The sequence below is a fragment of the Dermacentor silvarum genome, chromosome 6 (genome assembly GCF_013339745.2).
Source record: "Dermacentor silvarum isolate Dsil-2018 chromosome 6, BIME_Dsil_1.4, whole genome shotgun sequence".
NCBI lineage: Eukaryota > Metazoa > Arthropoda > Arachnida > Ixodida > Ixodidae > Dermacentor > Dermacentor silvarum.
Genome location: NC_051159.1, coordinates 79,486,432 through 79,499,450, shown reverse-complemented (window position 1 = coordinate 79,499,450; position 13,019 = coordinate 79,486,432). Strand labels below are relative to the sequence as shown.

Sequence of the window (13,019 nt, the reverse complement as noted above, 5' to 3'; positions counted from 1 at the left end):
AATAAGGATAGAAAAGATATGGGAAAACATCGCCACTGATTTTATGTCCGTCAACCGAATGTAAGAATTACGCAGGCATGGGTCTTAACAACCATGCGCGAAGCCTGGGGCGTGCTCGTGCGATATGTACGTCACATGATTTATCACCGCCAGCGACGGTGTAAGGGGCTCACAGTAGTCCGTTTGTCGTCGAAGCACCTACAATTGGCTGCGCAGTGTGTTATTGATAACTTCGCCTCACGTCTTGATCACTCTCAGACGCATGCCACTGGGCAGTGTTCGATAATGTAGTGTTGCTGCAGCAAATCAGGTGTCTGTTTCAAAATCCCGACAGCAGCGAACCGCGGGGATCGCCAGCGAACAGGAGAGTGAGCTGCCAGCGACGCTTGGAAACGCACACGGCCAACTTACAGTTTAGAGTCAGCCTTACGAGCAGACAACAAATACCATTCGCGCTTGAACGGCTTTGCGACGTCCTCCCGTTCATCACCGCCTCGTATAACCGTGCGCCGTAAACGTCTGACGTCAGTGAAACTGAAACGAACGTGGGACCGGGCGTTACGAGAGCCGTTCGCAACAGTTCTCGATGGAGAGGGACAGGGCCAGAGAGCTGCTAAATCCTCGCGGAGTTGCCTTCTGTCTCTATATACTGCCCGCGTCAACGATACGTACACCTGGACACGATCCAAACCGAGACGAGAGAAAGAAGCGAGAGGGAAGCGCGCGACATCGTCACACCTTCTGCCGACTGTACGCAGCGCGTACAAGGTGAGAAGCGCGGAGTGAGCGCGCGGTGGTACGCGAGCGATCCGGTGCCAGGCAGGCCGGCACATACCACCGCCGAAGAAACGCGGCCACCGTGGGACTAGCGCTGTCGGCGGGGCATCTCTCATTGTGTTCCGCCGCTGGCATCGAGCTCGTCACTGTCGACGAACGTGTCGATTTGCCGCCTCGGCTGGCCGGCAGGCCGGACGCGAGAGTGGGAACGGCAACGGTCGCGCCTTTCCTTTCCGCCCACCTAGCTTAGCCGAGCCGAGCCAAAGCCGGGAGTTTCCTCCTCGTGGCACAAGTTTCAGCTGTTGGTTGTACCCTTCGCCGGGCGTCCCATAAATCAGAGCCGCGTGTGACCGCGCGCTGCGCTCTGTCGCCCCGTATAGCGCGAGCGATAGTCGAGAAGCGGGCGGCGTTTTCGTTATTATTTTTTCTCTCGTTGTCTCTTGTGTCGCGACTACGCGTCTCCTCCTCTTGCTCGTTCACCCTCACGCCTAGCTGTTTCCTGGTGCAGTGACTCACGCTGCAGCAAGCAACCTCGTTCGCGTCCATTCTAACCGCGGCTGCTAGCTGCGACGGCGCGCAACAGCGACAAGGTCCGCCCTCGCCGCCGATCATCCGTCCGTCGCCGTGGTCGGGTGTGCCGCGCGGACGTGACCTCAACTCGCGCGTGACTTATCGGCGACGCTCGATCAGCGTATACCGCGGAAGAGGGAACGTTATAAAAATGAAGTAGCGCTAATGGCGAACGGGCAACGGGAAAAGCCCCCCACCGGAGCTGTTATTTACGGCGCGTCTCGCTACGCTACTAGTGTCAAGCGCGCAGATTTCCCTGCGACCGCCGCCGCCGCTCTGCTGGCATGGCTCGCTGGCAGAAGATATTCCGGCGACGCCCGGAGCGCACGACTGCTGTCCTTCGCGCCATGTGACGGTGTGGCGTTTGGAACGGCGGGATCTTGCTTTGTTTCCGGTGCGACGCGTTTACGACGTCGTTCCTTGTCGGTTGGTCAAATATATAAGATCTGCCGCGTCTTGATCGCGCCGCCGTTGTAACGTTTTTAGGCCTACCGCGCCGGCAAGTCAAGGCGAAGAGTAGGAGCAGAGTGGTACCTACTGTAATGCTAGCTTAATACGTCTTTCATTAGCGATCCAAACATTGCTAATCGAAGATCTTAGATCAACATGCATGGGCAAAGACTACAGTGGTATAATTTGATCAGCACTGGCGAGTATACACCTTGGCGGGTCTGATGCCATAGCGCCTCGCAGCTGTTTTGCAGGGCATTGTGCAGAGAACTGGATGAAGATTACGCAAGAGCCTAGGCTTGCGTTATCGCACTATACTTCAATTTTACTGCACTTTATTGCGTTGGAAAGACGCCGTCGTTGTGGTTCACTTATGTTCTATGTTCGCACGCCTCGGCATGAATGGTGACGTACGCGCAGTGCATACGTGGAACTCTCTGTGTACGGCGATCTAGGCATGCTTTGTGGACGTGATTTGGTTATTCGAGGCGAGAATGACACGTCGTTGTCGAACATCAAACTGAAGTACGGAGGAAATCTTCGCGTGGCACGGAACAGTGGACACCGGCGCGTTCGCCGCGAAGAAACAACACAGCCGCTATTTCTCATTTCTTTCCCATTTATGTATTTATTTAGTTAGTTATTTGCTTATTTTTACACAACTCTGGAAGAAGCAGCCTTTTATAGCCTTATTTATTTGTGGCTCTTGAGTGCAAATCGGTTGCTAGATGTCGCATTAAATCGAAACTGCATACTTACGAAAGCAGACGAAAGACACAAAGACGAAATATCTTTCAGTTTTTATTGTGTATGAAACACCACTTTTACTCCGGTATAATATGTTACAATGTAGTCACACAACAGCGGTATAATAGTTATTATAATACACGAGTTCAAAACACACAGGCACCGGGCACTCGAAAAAGGCGGAGTAGAAAATACAGAGTCGTGAATTGTCGGACAGGTCAAAATAAAGTGCACCTCTTTTTTGGGTGTGTATGTATTTTTGTTCTTATAGATTTCAAAGACTATATGATACGGGGACACGTATACTATATCAGGGTACACGGTTACCTCGTGGGCTGAACACGCACCGAATGATGAACTTGGTCGCGCGGCTTACAAACTGTAAAGTCACTCTCAAAAGTAAGCAAGCCAGTCCGCACGTCAGCGGACTTGAGACCGTGCAGCGGACTACTGCGGTGCTCCTGGAGTTGAGCCCTTGCAACAAACTGCGTATTTTCTACACACATCGGCAAGCTATCCTTATAAATTCTATGCTGAACGACCATGAAGAAAATTTCCAAGGGCGATGTCTATAGAGTGGTCAGGGCTGCCTTCCTTGCTCCCCGGAGCAATAGAAAGCCATGACCATCACAGTAGCTCAATACACGACTTGAACGATCACTTCTGCAACGTGCAAATTGGCTTGCGTAGCTTTGACACACACTTTACAAAGATCTGACCCAGACAAGAATGATACATATCACTTTCTGTTGACGGTGCATTAACAAGAGGACGAAACTTGGTTACGTAACGATAGCGCAGAGAGAAGCTCTATTCAAGCGCATAAGCAAAGTTACTGCAATGAATGCACATTTGCGGATCTTGGCCTTGAGACACCCGTCAAGTCCCGCTTGAATGAAAGGGCTGCGCACAGATTTTATTTCGTTAGAACTTGCTTGTCGATGTAACAATACCTTACCGGGCTTTTTCACGCGGCTCGACTTTCGTCGGTGAAAGGCTTTCGGCTTACTAATTTCTACGCGTTAATAGAGCTTCCAGTGCTTATAACAAAGACGACGAGTGGAAACTCTTGGTCTGCGTGGGCTGAGAAGGAGTTCTCTACAAGGGTACGAGCACGAGTGACATTGGACAGTGGTGCGACATTCCGACTTAGAGGAAGGCGTGTTTTTTTTTGCAGGACACCAGCACTCGGGAGACGGCGGAGCAGTAGTTGCATGGACGAAACGTGGAAGTAAGAAAACGCAGGAAAAACATCTCGTCGAGCAGAGCTCGAGCTGAAAAAACACCCTGGTTTGTCCGAAGTGGAACTAGAGCACTAACTTTTGCCATTTTTTTTTCTTCAAAAGTAGTGAGCTAGCAGCCATTTTTGGCCATGAAACATGAACAACGTTACAATATCGAAGAGCCTTTGACTGCGTATACGGGGGCAGTGGTTCGTGGTTTTGGCTGCGAAGCAGTCCGCATCTGTTACTTCTTGTAACACATTTTTCTTCTGATACAAACTGCAGCAGCGGACTCGGACACTGGAACCCAAGCACGCACCATCATTTAAATGACAGGAATGACGACAATATAAAGAAAAGGAAAAAGACACCACGAAAAGACACCTCTGAGTGAAATATACTGACAGCACTTAATTCCAGCTCAACAAAGCTATGTATGGTACATGTCTAAGCCTAGCGCGGAAACTGGTGAGATTAGGAATTGAGTCTTACTGTGGTGTCGCTAAGAATGCCACATCAACCACAGATGCATGTTCTAATAGTCACAAACAACATCGTCGACGACCCTTTGCTTGAACGTATATATGCGTGTCTCCAAGTTGTAAGTACCAGCGTGCAAAGCTGTGGACGCTGCAACGTTTCGACTGCAAAAATGTTCCGCGAAGACCCTATATATATATATATATATATATATATATATATATATATATATAGCGCCCTGCTTCAGGGCGTATCAAGTTTCGTGAATAGCTATGTATTACGCCCAGCAGTCCTTAGTATTGCAGTGGCTCTAACGTAAATTACCTATTGCCTCCATCTTCCTGTGAACCTCTGTCTTATTCATAATTTTGGCAGTGTCGTCATCTGAAGAAAAAAAAAACATTAATGTGTCATGCGTTGTCAAACTGGAAGAAAGTGCTGTTTTGCTCTCATTTTGCTTGCTCGATGACAAACTGATTAACTAGTCCACATCCGGAACTCAACAACTCGCAAAAAACATGCTTGACGCGTAAACCATGAGGCAGCTAATAGCGCAAAATGTTCGTTCATCTAACACAGTTATGCCAATAACACGAATCTATCCTACTTTAAATTAATTTGATTAAAAACATTCAGATTGCCGCGGAAATCACTACGGCAAAGATATTATCTGATAACGAGCAAAAGAGCTGGCAATTCAAAGAGCCTGTCGCGCACTCTTGCGTAGGGCGCTCGTACAGTGTGCCACAGAGCGAAAAAAAAAAAAAAAAAAACGATGCTTGGACGTAAGTGCTTGGACCGTGTGACGACAGAGGTAATAGGTGCCAGACGCACACCTATTCCCCTATCATTACCGTATTACTGCAATACTGAGACGTGACCGGGAACGCCAGCTATACAATGGCGACATCTTGTAACAATGTGTACAACCGAAGTCGCACTGTGGTACTGTGCGACATTGAGGTTCTTACCTGCTAAATTGAAAATTTATCCAGGGCTGCTAATATTGCTTATTTTCTGTCAAGGAAAGCAGGGCAACTCAGACACTTCGAGCACAGCCTTATCCTATACACACCGTTACAAAACTCCGCCACCAGGGGACGCTGTTAAATTTGGCCACGTTGTCGAATTCCGCTATTTTGCCTTCTCTGGTTGGCTCAAAAATGGGTCACAGCTTCTTTGATTGGCTGAAAGAAGAAAAACATGGTGGAATTCCACAGTGGCCAGAATTACACACCCGCGCTGCGTTACAGTTATGTCAATACCCTGACAAAGGAGGTGTAGCCTAGCACATCAGAGTTGGTGGATACACTTGAATGCGTTGTGACCTATTTGCTGGCGTAAGCATTTCAGCATTGACGTAATCTTCGAAAGGACATGTTCGCTCTTTCCCCAGCTATAATAGTTCCGCAAGGCGAGACTATTTCTCGAAGTCGAACCGAGAACGTTGCTGGAAAGAATGTCTAACTGAAAACAGCGCCACAAGATATTGCCACCAGCCCCGCTGTTGCCGTTGGCGTCTCGGTATCACATGGATACGGTCAGTGTAACACTTGTACGTCAAGCTAAAACTCCCTAATATGTAACGCTTGTCATCAGTGGCGGTGTAACATGTGCACGCAACCTACGTAGGCGTGACCAGCGTTGCTTGGACCTACTTGCTAACGACTTATTTCGCTCTGCAGCGCAACATTCGAGCACAACTGTAACGCGGTCTGTACATTTGTAGCGGCTCAAAAAGTTGATCCCGAGTATAAATTATCACGTCACTGTGCGTTCTTGCGACAAGAGAATGGCAAAGCTTTTAGCTGGCAGTCATCGTGCGGCGCCAGTGTAGCAGGCGGCCGCATAACTAAGGTAACTAGTAACTAAGATAACTAAAGCAATCACGGGAGAACAGCACTTCGCGATACAGGAACGTTTTCTTTTTTCTGGATGGTTCTGTAGCATATGTTGCAATGGGCGGGCAGGTGACATGGAAGCTTCACGTTCACGCAAGCACACATAACACTTGGTTTCATAAATTCTGCAAGCACGGTACATGACACACAATGTCGCGTATAGACCTGGAAACGCACTTTACAACTCTACAGTGATATGCAAGGTGCCATAGGCTCATGACCATGATACGCCGAGCCTTATGTGACTCAGTTCGTATTGACAAGACGGCTTCACTGGAACATTTATTTAAATGTTAAATTTAACGAAGAGAGCATAGTTAGTGGACTAGCCATTCACACTCTCGACTCGAATAGAAAAGAAACAAAATTGGACATTGTTCTTGTATTTCTTTTACCTACTGTATATAACCCTGTTTTGACAGACGACATAACAATCACAATGGGCAGACGCAAGTTTGTACATCACGCACAAAATGGGCGAAAACAAACGGGAACACCATTTGATATTTCTTTAGATTTCTTGTGAAGGTCAACTCTATGCGCCACACATCATTATACAAGAAAAATGAAAATTCGGGTCTTTCCTTGAGATGCTTCAAAACAGCGCTTCCGAAGGCGGACGAACGTTTAGTTGTCATTTGTCAACTTGTCTTATTAAAAAGAAGAACGAAAAAAGGCAGCCTCGATGCAAGAGGGGGAGGAAGACTGTTTTGAAGCCATCTCTGCAGTCATTATCCTACCTTCAGCCTAAAGCTACCATTAGCTATTCGCATAAGCAACAATTTAGTTTTCATGTCGCTGTCATATATAGACAGTTACGTCCACACACGGTGCTTTTGCCAGGACAAGCTTGCTCCACCAGCCTACTCAGTTCACAGAACTCCTTCGTCTAAGTTATATTTATGCGCCTCAATACTTTCGTTAACAGCTATTGATGAAACAAGAATGCCAGTGGCTACAATAACGCGCACCTTATCAACATACGCTCAAGCACACTCGAACAAGAACAGAGTAGTAGACAGCCGCCGCAGGAAAACTGAAAATAATTCACGACTCGTATACCACACATACGCTTCCCTTTACATATATGCACACAGTACCAAAATGTCGTCGCGCACACAAATCCTATGCATTCCAGACAAACGAAAGCAAAACCTTTGTGTTGAATAGTCCCCCATCCCAGAGCTGTACAACAAACTCCTAACGTCTCGGTCCACCTCGTCGGAGTGCCTTCGCACGTTCTCTGCAACGTGAAGTTCAGCTTCTGAAGAGGCGAGGCTGACCAGTGTTCTAGTAAATGCGGCTAAGCAGACGTAACTACAGTAAGTACATCGCGGTAACGCGTACATAGGTTTGGAAGCCACTGGTTGACCTCGTCGCCGCAGTGCACTTGTGTTCTGTTTGCGATCCGCGCTGCCTCGCAGCAGCGTCTCAGCGCTTGCATTGCGCGCTTCGCGTATTCCTATGCGGCTTGCCTGAAGCCAAAGGCCACTCCCGAACGACTCTCCGCGAAGAAAGCTCCTGTACAAAAGGCTCGTCTATATCACACGTGCGGCGGTCGGATACCAGCTCGACAGAAAAAAAAAAGAAAAGTGCATAGCTCCTTTCTGCGTAAGGTTCGCTCTCCAAGACTATTATGTATTTGCGTCGCTTTCACTCCTCGACCACAGTTACTACTATCATCGTATCACAGTCACCGGGGCTCGGTCGCAAGAAAACGAGCAGCACAGCAGTGAACAGAAAGCTATGGTTCTTTTTCTTTCTTTCGCAGATAGATATTTGACGCAACATCTAGCGGACAGCCGGTTAGTTTCTTTTCTGTCGATAATAAATAACTTTTCCGCCAGAAGGTACAGTCGGCGTCAAAAATCTACGGAGCGTGGTTTCCACTTAATAGCTGTATACCCGCATAGTTTTTTTTTTTTTTTGCCTGGAATTCATAAAATTGTGTCGCGCTGTGGTGGTGGTACATGCTAGTCCAAGTTGCAGATCTAAATTCCAGGCTGCCTGCTGAGGCTGCGGTAATACTGAGCTGCTTCTGAGATTCTAAGACGCCGACTGTACGTTTTGCTTGCTTTCATTAACCTTCGGCTGCCGATTTTATGTTCTTATGCACGTATTTAAGGTTTGAAAAGTAAGCGAGATATAGTAAACCAAGGTATCATACCGTTTTGTTGACTGCTGTGAATCAGACTTGCCTCCAAGGCAATGCTAAATGGTATTGCTGGGGTTTGATCAATATGACGTAATATTTCGTGCTCTTTCAGAATTGAGTATGTACCGGACTTTAAAAAAAAAAACGAAAACCGATAGATTGCGTACGACTTTCTTAGCACTATCTTGAAGACAGGCTTGTCTAACGTTTTCTTGCGACCAGCACTTGTTTTCATTAAACCTATAGCGGCGCCCCACTAAACTCATGCATAGGCAATGACTGAAGACTTGCGCGTTTGGGTCGTCGTCTTCCGGTCTTCTGAATGCACTTTACTTCGCTCCTCACGGGTAAACCTCGAATACTTTATGCACCGAACAGAAAGAGGTCTGCTGTCATCTGATGACGCAAACCTTCTCCTATCTGCGGCACGTCTATCACAGCTCATGACTGCATCCGCCTTCTGTGTGCACATGCGTCCGTGACAAAGCGACCATCGTGAAATCGAACTGCAGTTTCTGCAATTCGATTTCCCCGAGTTTAGCAGATTGCTGGATTTTCGGGGAAATGCCACGATGGAACCTTCGTCCATTGCGGTTATGCCGTTATATCGGCTGCACGACTCTGTCCACGATATAAATGTTTGCTTGGAATTTAATCTGTGTTTTAATTAGTTGTATTGGCATACTTTGACAACGTGAGCATGGCAATGCAAGTATGATTACATATATATTTATGTTGTTGTTTGAATGCTGAAGGAAGTTTCAAGGGCGAGAGAAACTAAAAATAATTAATACATTCTGTTTTCAACATGAGAATTGAAACAGTGCACTTAAGTTATTGGGAAGCGACTAAGCCATGTTTGCAAAGACAATAACGCCATGTCAACACTCTGTACATCAGACCAAATACTGGCATGTGCACACAGAAAGGGTGTGCAATTGCAACTACCATCATCAAAATTGCACTTCTGGTTTCACGTTTTTCAAAACACGACACGCACTAATCCTTTGTTAAGCACTCTAATATGATTTTTCAAGCTCCTCCATGAGTCTACAAGTTTGTCCTGAAGTCGGGTGATTCTATCCGTGAATATGAATAGTTCATGGCTAAATAACATCGTTTGATAAGTTTCTTACACAACCACACTGCTAGACTGCACTATGAAAAGTCCTGATTAGATTTGCTGCCATCTGAAGATCTAAATTGTTGTGAATACTGGTAAAGTAACACAACATTTCTACTTGACTGGCTGCTGTTATGCCAGTTTAGTAGGAAAGCTTTCCTTTCTGTCCATGGCGTGTTGCATTGAAAAAACAATATTGTGATAGAAGTACCAAATGTCAGTCCACATTTTATACGCGTCATTAGCTTTATACAGTGCAAATGCATTGTGAGAAATACTAGGCAATCCGTGAAGTCACGGTAGAACCACCCCTAGTGTTTATTAAAACGTGCCCTGGTCGAGAGTACTTCACTTGTGGCTCACATCCGCTCGTCTGACATCTTAGTGCAGTTCGATACGCACACGCACTGAAGTACGTAGCTGTCGTAACGACACTTTGAGCGCTCCGGCACCTTCGCAAATGGCACATTTTTGGTCATCGCAGACTGTAATAGCGTCCACATATCAACACCTCAAACAGCAGTCCACTTAATTGTTTACAATTCGCGAGACATGACTGTAAAAACCTATCGTAGCAAAATACCATGGGCACACACTCTGTCCTTCATCTCCTAACAGACATTCTAAAAATAAAGCGGTTCACACTCATGCAACCATTGTAGAAAGCTGTCGCTGAAGCCTGTGAGTGACCAACACTTCCTGCTTTAGTGTTTACGGCTTTAAGCTCGGCGAATCTTCGATTGTGCTCGCGACGTTAGTGCTAGTTCTGTTCACTGCCTCCTATATTTGATGCAAATGCTCGCGGGCTTGACTCAACTCCCAAGAAACCACGGAGGTTGTACGTTTTTAGACAATGTGTGAATTCGTCGAGTATAATACTAAATTGGTTGACGTCTCGAAACGGTAGTAGCATCCACGACACGTCGGTAAAAAGCGTCACACTGCGAAAGTTAATGTTCTCTTATTGGTAAAACGACTGAACAGCTAAAATCTGGTCTCTCTTAACTTTCGAATTGAAGACTTGAGCTTATTGAATTCCTGCATCTTTAGCTTCCAACTTGAAACGTTTATATTTATCTGCGACGTCACTGTAAAGTACTAACGTACGCGGTTGATAGAAAATGTTAAATTCTTGTGAAAATTCTGGCAAGAAGAAACAAACGAAAAGTAGATAGCAGAACGCCGCTTTGTGACAGTGTCATGACTTCTGAATGCCAAATTCACGTTTGTTCTCACTTCTCTGTATTTAATTTCATCTGATGGAATAATGCACTGTTAAATCTCTGACTACATTACTACATTACTACCAGGGCGCGAGCCTTCGAGCTGGAAGCAGTTTTGCGGTGTGTAGCGGGGAACGAATCTTAGTATTGCAGTCACTATAATGTAAGCAAACTAGCTCAACGTACATACTTGGCACTCTTGTGACACGGTGAAATAACGAGCGATTTGCGGTTCCACCGTGTATTGGATAACGAAAAAGAATGTTTATGGAACAAACTGTTAAGTTAGCGCTTTCTAAACGTTGCTACAATAGAACTTCTTGCTTCGGACTGGCTGCCGGATTATATAACTTTCCGTAGCGGTCGTCGTGCAAGCGCCAAGTCTTTTTCACCTTAGGGTCAACTCGACAGCTAACAATTAAGAGCACGCGCCATACAACGTCAAAGCGCCACTCTACGAAAATCGAATGCCAACTTAAAAAAAAAGCGGTTTCTCGTAAATGAATCCAGCCGCCGCCAATGCTAGCGGAAGATATACGTTTTCTCGACTTTGATTTTGCTATCATGCAAAACTGAGGCTTCGCTGTCGGCCGTACGACTGCGACTGTAGACTTATTCCAGCAATTACATCGGATAGGTATCTTATCTTGACTCCCTTTTTTTTTCTCTTTAACTGGGCACACGCATTCGTATTAAGTTACACAGCTGCTGCTAGTTGGTTCGTTCAGCTTGCTCACTGTCACGTAGTGCCCGGGCGTTTAGGCATCCCGCGCGTAGCGTTGGTGGGTGCTCTGCGCATGCGCGACCCCTTGTCCAGCTCTCTCTGCCTCAACCATGCACACATACACCACACACACAATTGGAATAGAACAGAATGCAAATGCACACGCAGGCGATATAAAACACACAGAGAAACAAACGAACAACGTGCTAGTGAACGAACTTAAGCTCTTCGGGGGGCGTTTCTCGGCGCCATTTGCGGCGCACGAGTCTGCAAAACAGGAACAATATAAATCACATGTATGTATCTCTGCGTTTGTACATGTACGTACAGTCACTACATGTATAACCGCACCAAAACTAGGAGGTGACAATGGAGACAAAATTTGTTCCTACAACTCTCTAAATCAGTCCATTCAACGGGGACACTGTTGAGTACGAAGTCCTGATACGTTGTTGACCAAATGAATTTGGCGCTGGAAAGCTGCCCGAGGCCGAAGGAGCAGATTCAGGCCCCCTGGATGACCTTGGAGGTGGCGTTCGGAGGCGGCTGAAGTCCTTGTCGTTCTCGTGCGCGAGGAGCTCCGGTGAGGCGCTTAATTTGACATTACGTTTATCCGCGAGTAATTAATTAATTAATTGTATATCTTCAGCAGCTGCGGCTTTACCCAAACGAGTGAATTGTGAAAGTGATTTTCTCAGCGCACCCAAGGGGCGGCGTCCGTCCAAGCACCGCCTGAAACAAAGAGAAAAGAGAGAGAAAGCTTGCTGGAGTGAGTTTGAAAAACAGTACTACACGTTGAGAGCAATATTTACGAGTACTGCTGACATTGTTTTGTTATAGACAGCTTATTGTATGATGTCTACATGTACGCATATGAAAGAAGCAACTTGAGATCCATTTGCTTTGCTGACCAGCCAGGATGTTAGCAATACAGTGTATTTACATATATACAAGTACTGACTTGTATGTATACAAGTCAGTACTTAATTGACGTTGCGAAACCGAGGCTGTTTCTTTGTCCAGGATATTATCACTCTATGACGTTTTATAACCTTTGCGACCGCTTTGGGTATCTTGCGCCACAGAACAGTTTTACGTACGCAAGTGTTCGGCGCCATTCTGGTTAACCTCCCTGCCTTCATCTTGAAGCGATAGCGTTAAGGGCCCCGTGTCGCAAAAAATCCGGCGTTGGCGTGGGTCTCGGCATCGGCGTCCGCGGCCAAGAAAATCATCCCGAACCACCCCGACCACGCAGGCCCTCCGCGTGGCGCAGAAGCGCTGGTATATGGTATGAAGAACTTTATTTGGGTCCTGAGGAATCAGTCTGGGAGTGATGCGGGCCGCTCCCACGTCGGGACTGGTGAACTAATTGAATTTCTCGAAGTGAAATGCGTCAGAAAAATCGTGAAGTACGAATTAACCACAACCTACAGGTATGATAGCGTCGGAGTGCTATTTGAATATACGAGAAAACATAATTCTGTTACGGCGGAAACTCAAACACAAACCCATTTTCCAGCATGTCTACCAATCATACAGCGGCGCGCCGCGGTTTGCTCCTTGCAAAAACACCATCCAGATGGCGCTTGCCTACTCGCCAGCGGCGCGCCGAGGCGAAGGTGCAGAAAAACGAAAGCTGTAGTTGC

At 46.7% G+C, this 13,019-nt stretch overlaps 1 protein-coding gene across 1 annotated transcript in view; it reads right to left on the bottom strand.

The window, feature by feature from the left end:
- Positions 1-2,585: 2,585 nt before the first annotated feature.
- Positions 2,586-13,019, bottom strand: part of LOC119455636 (doublesex- and mab-3-related transcription factor 1) — a 169,650-nt gene continuing 159,216 nt past the window's right edge. Inside the window, exon 5 of the mRNA XM_049668921.1 lies at positions 2,586-12,105. The gene's annotated coding sequence lies outside the window, so the exon portion shown is untranslated. The remainder of the gene's footprint in view (positions 12,106-13,019) is intronic.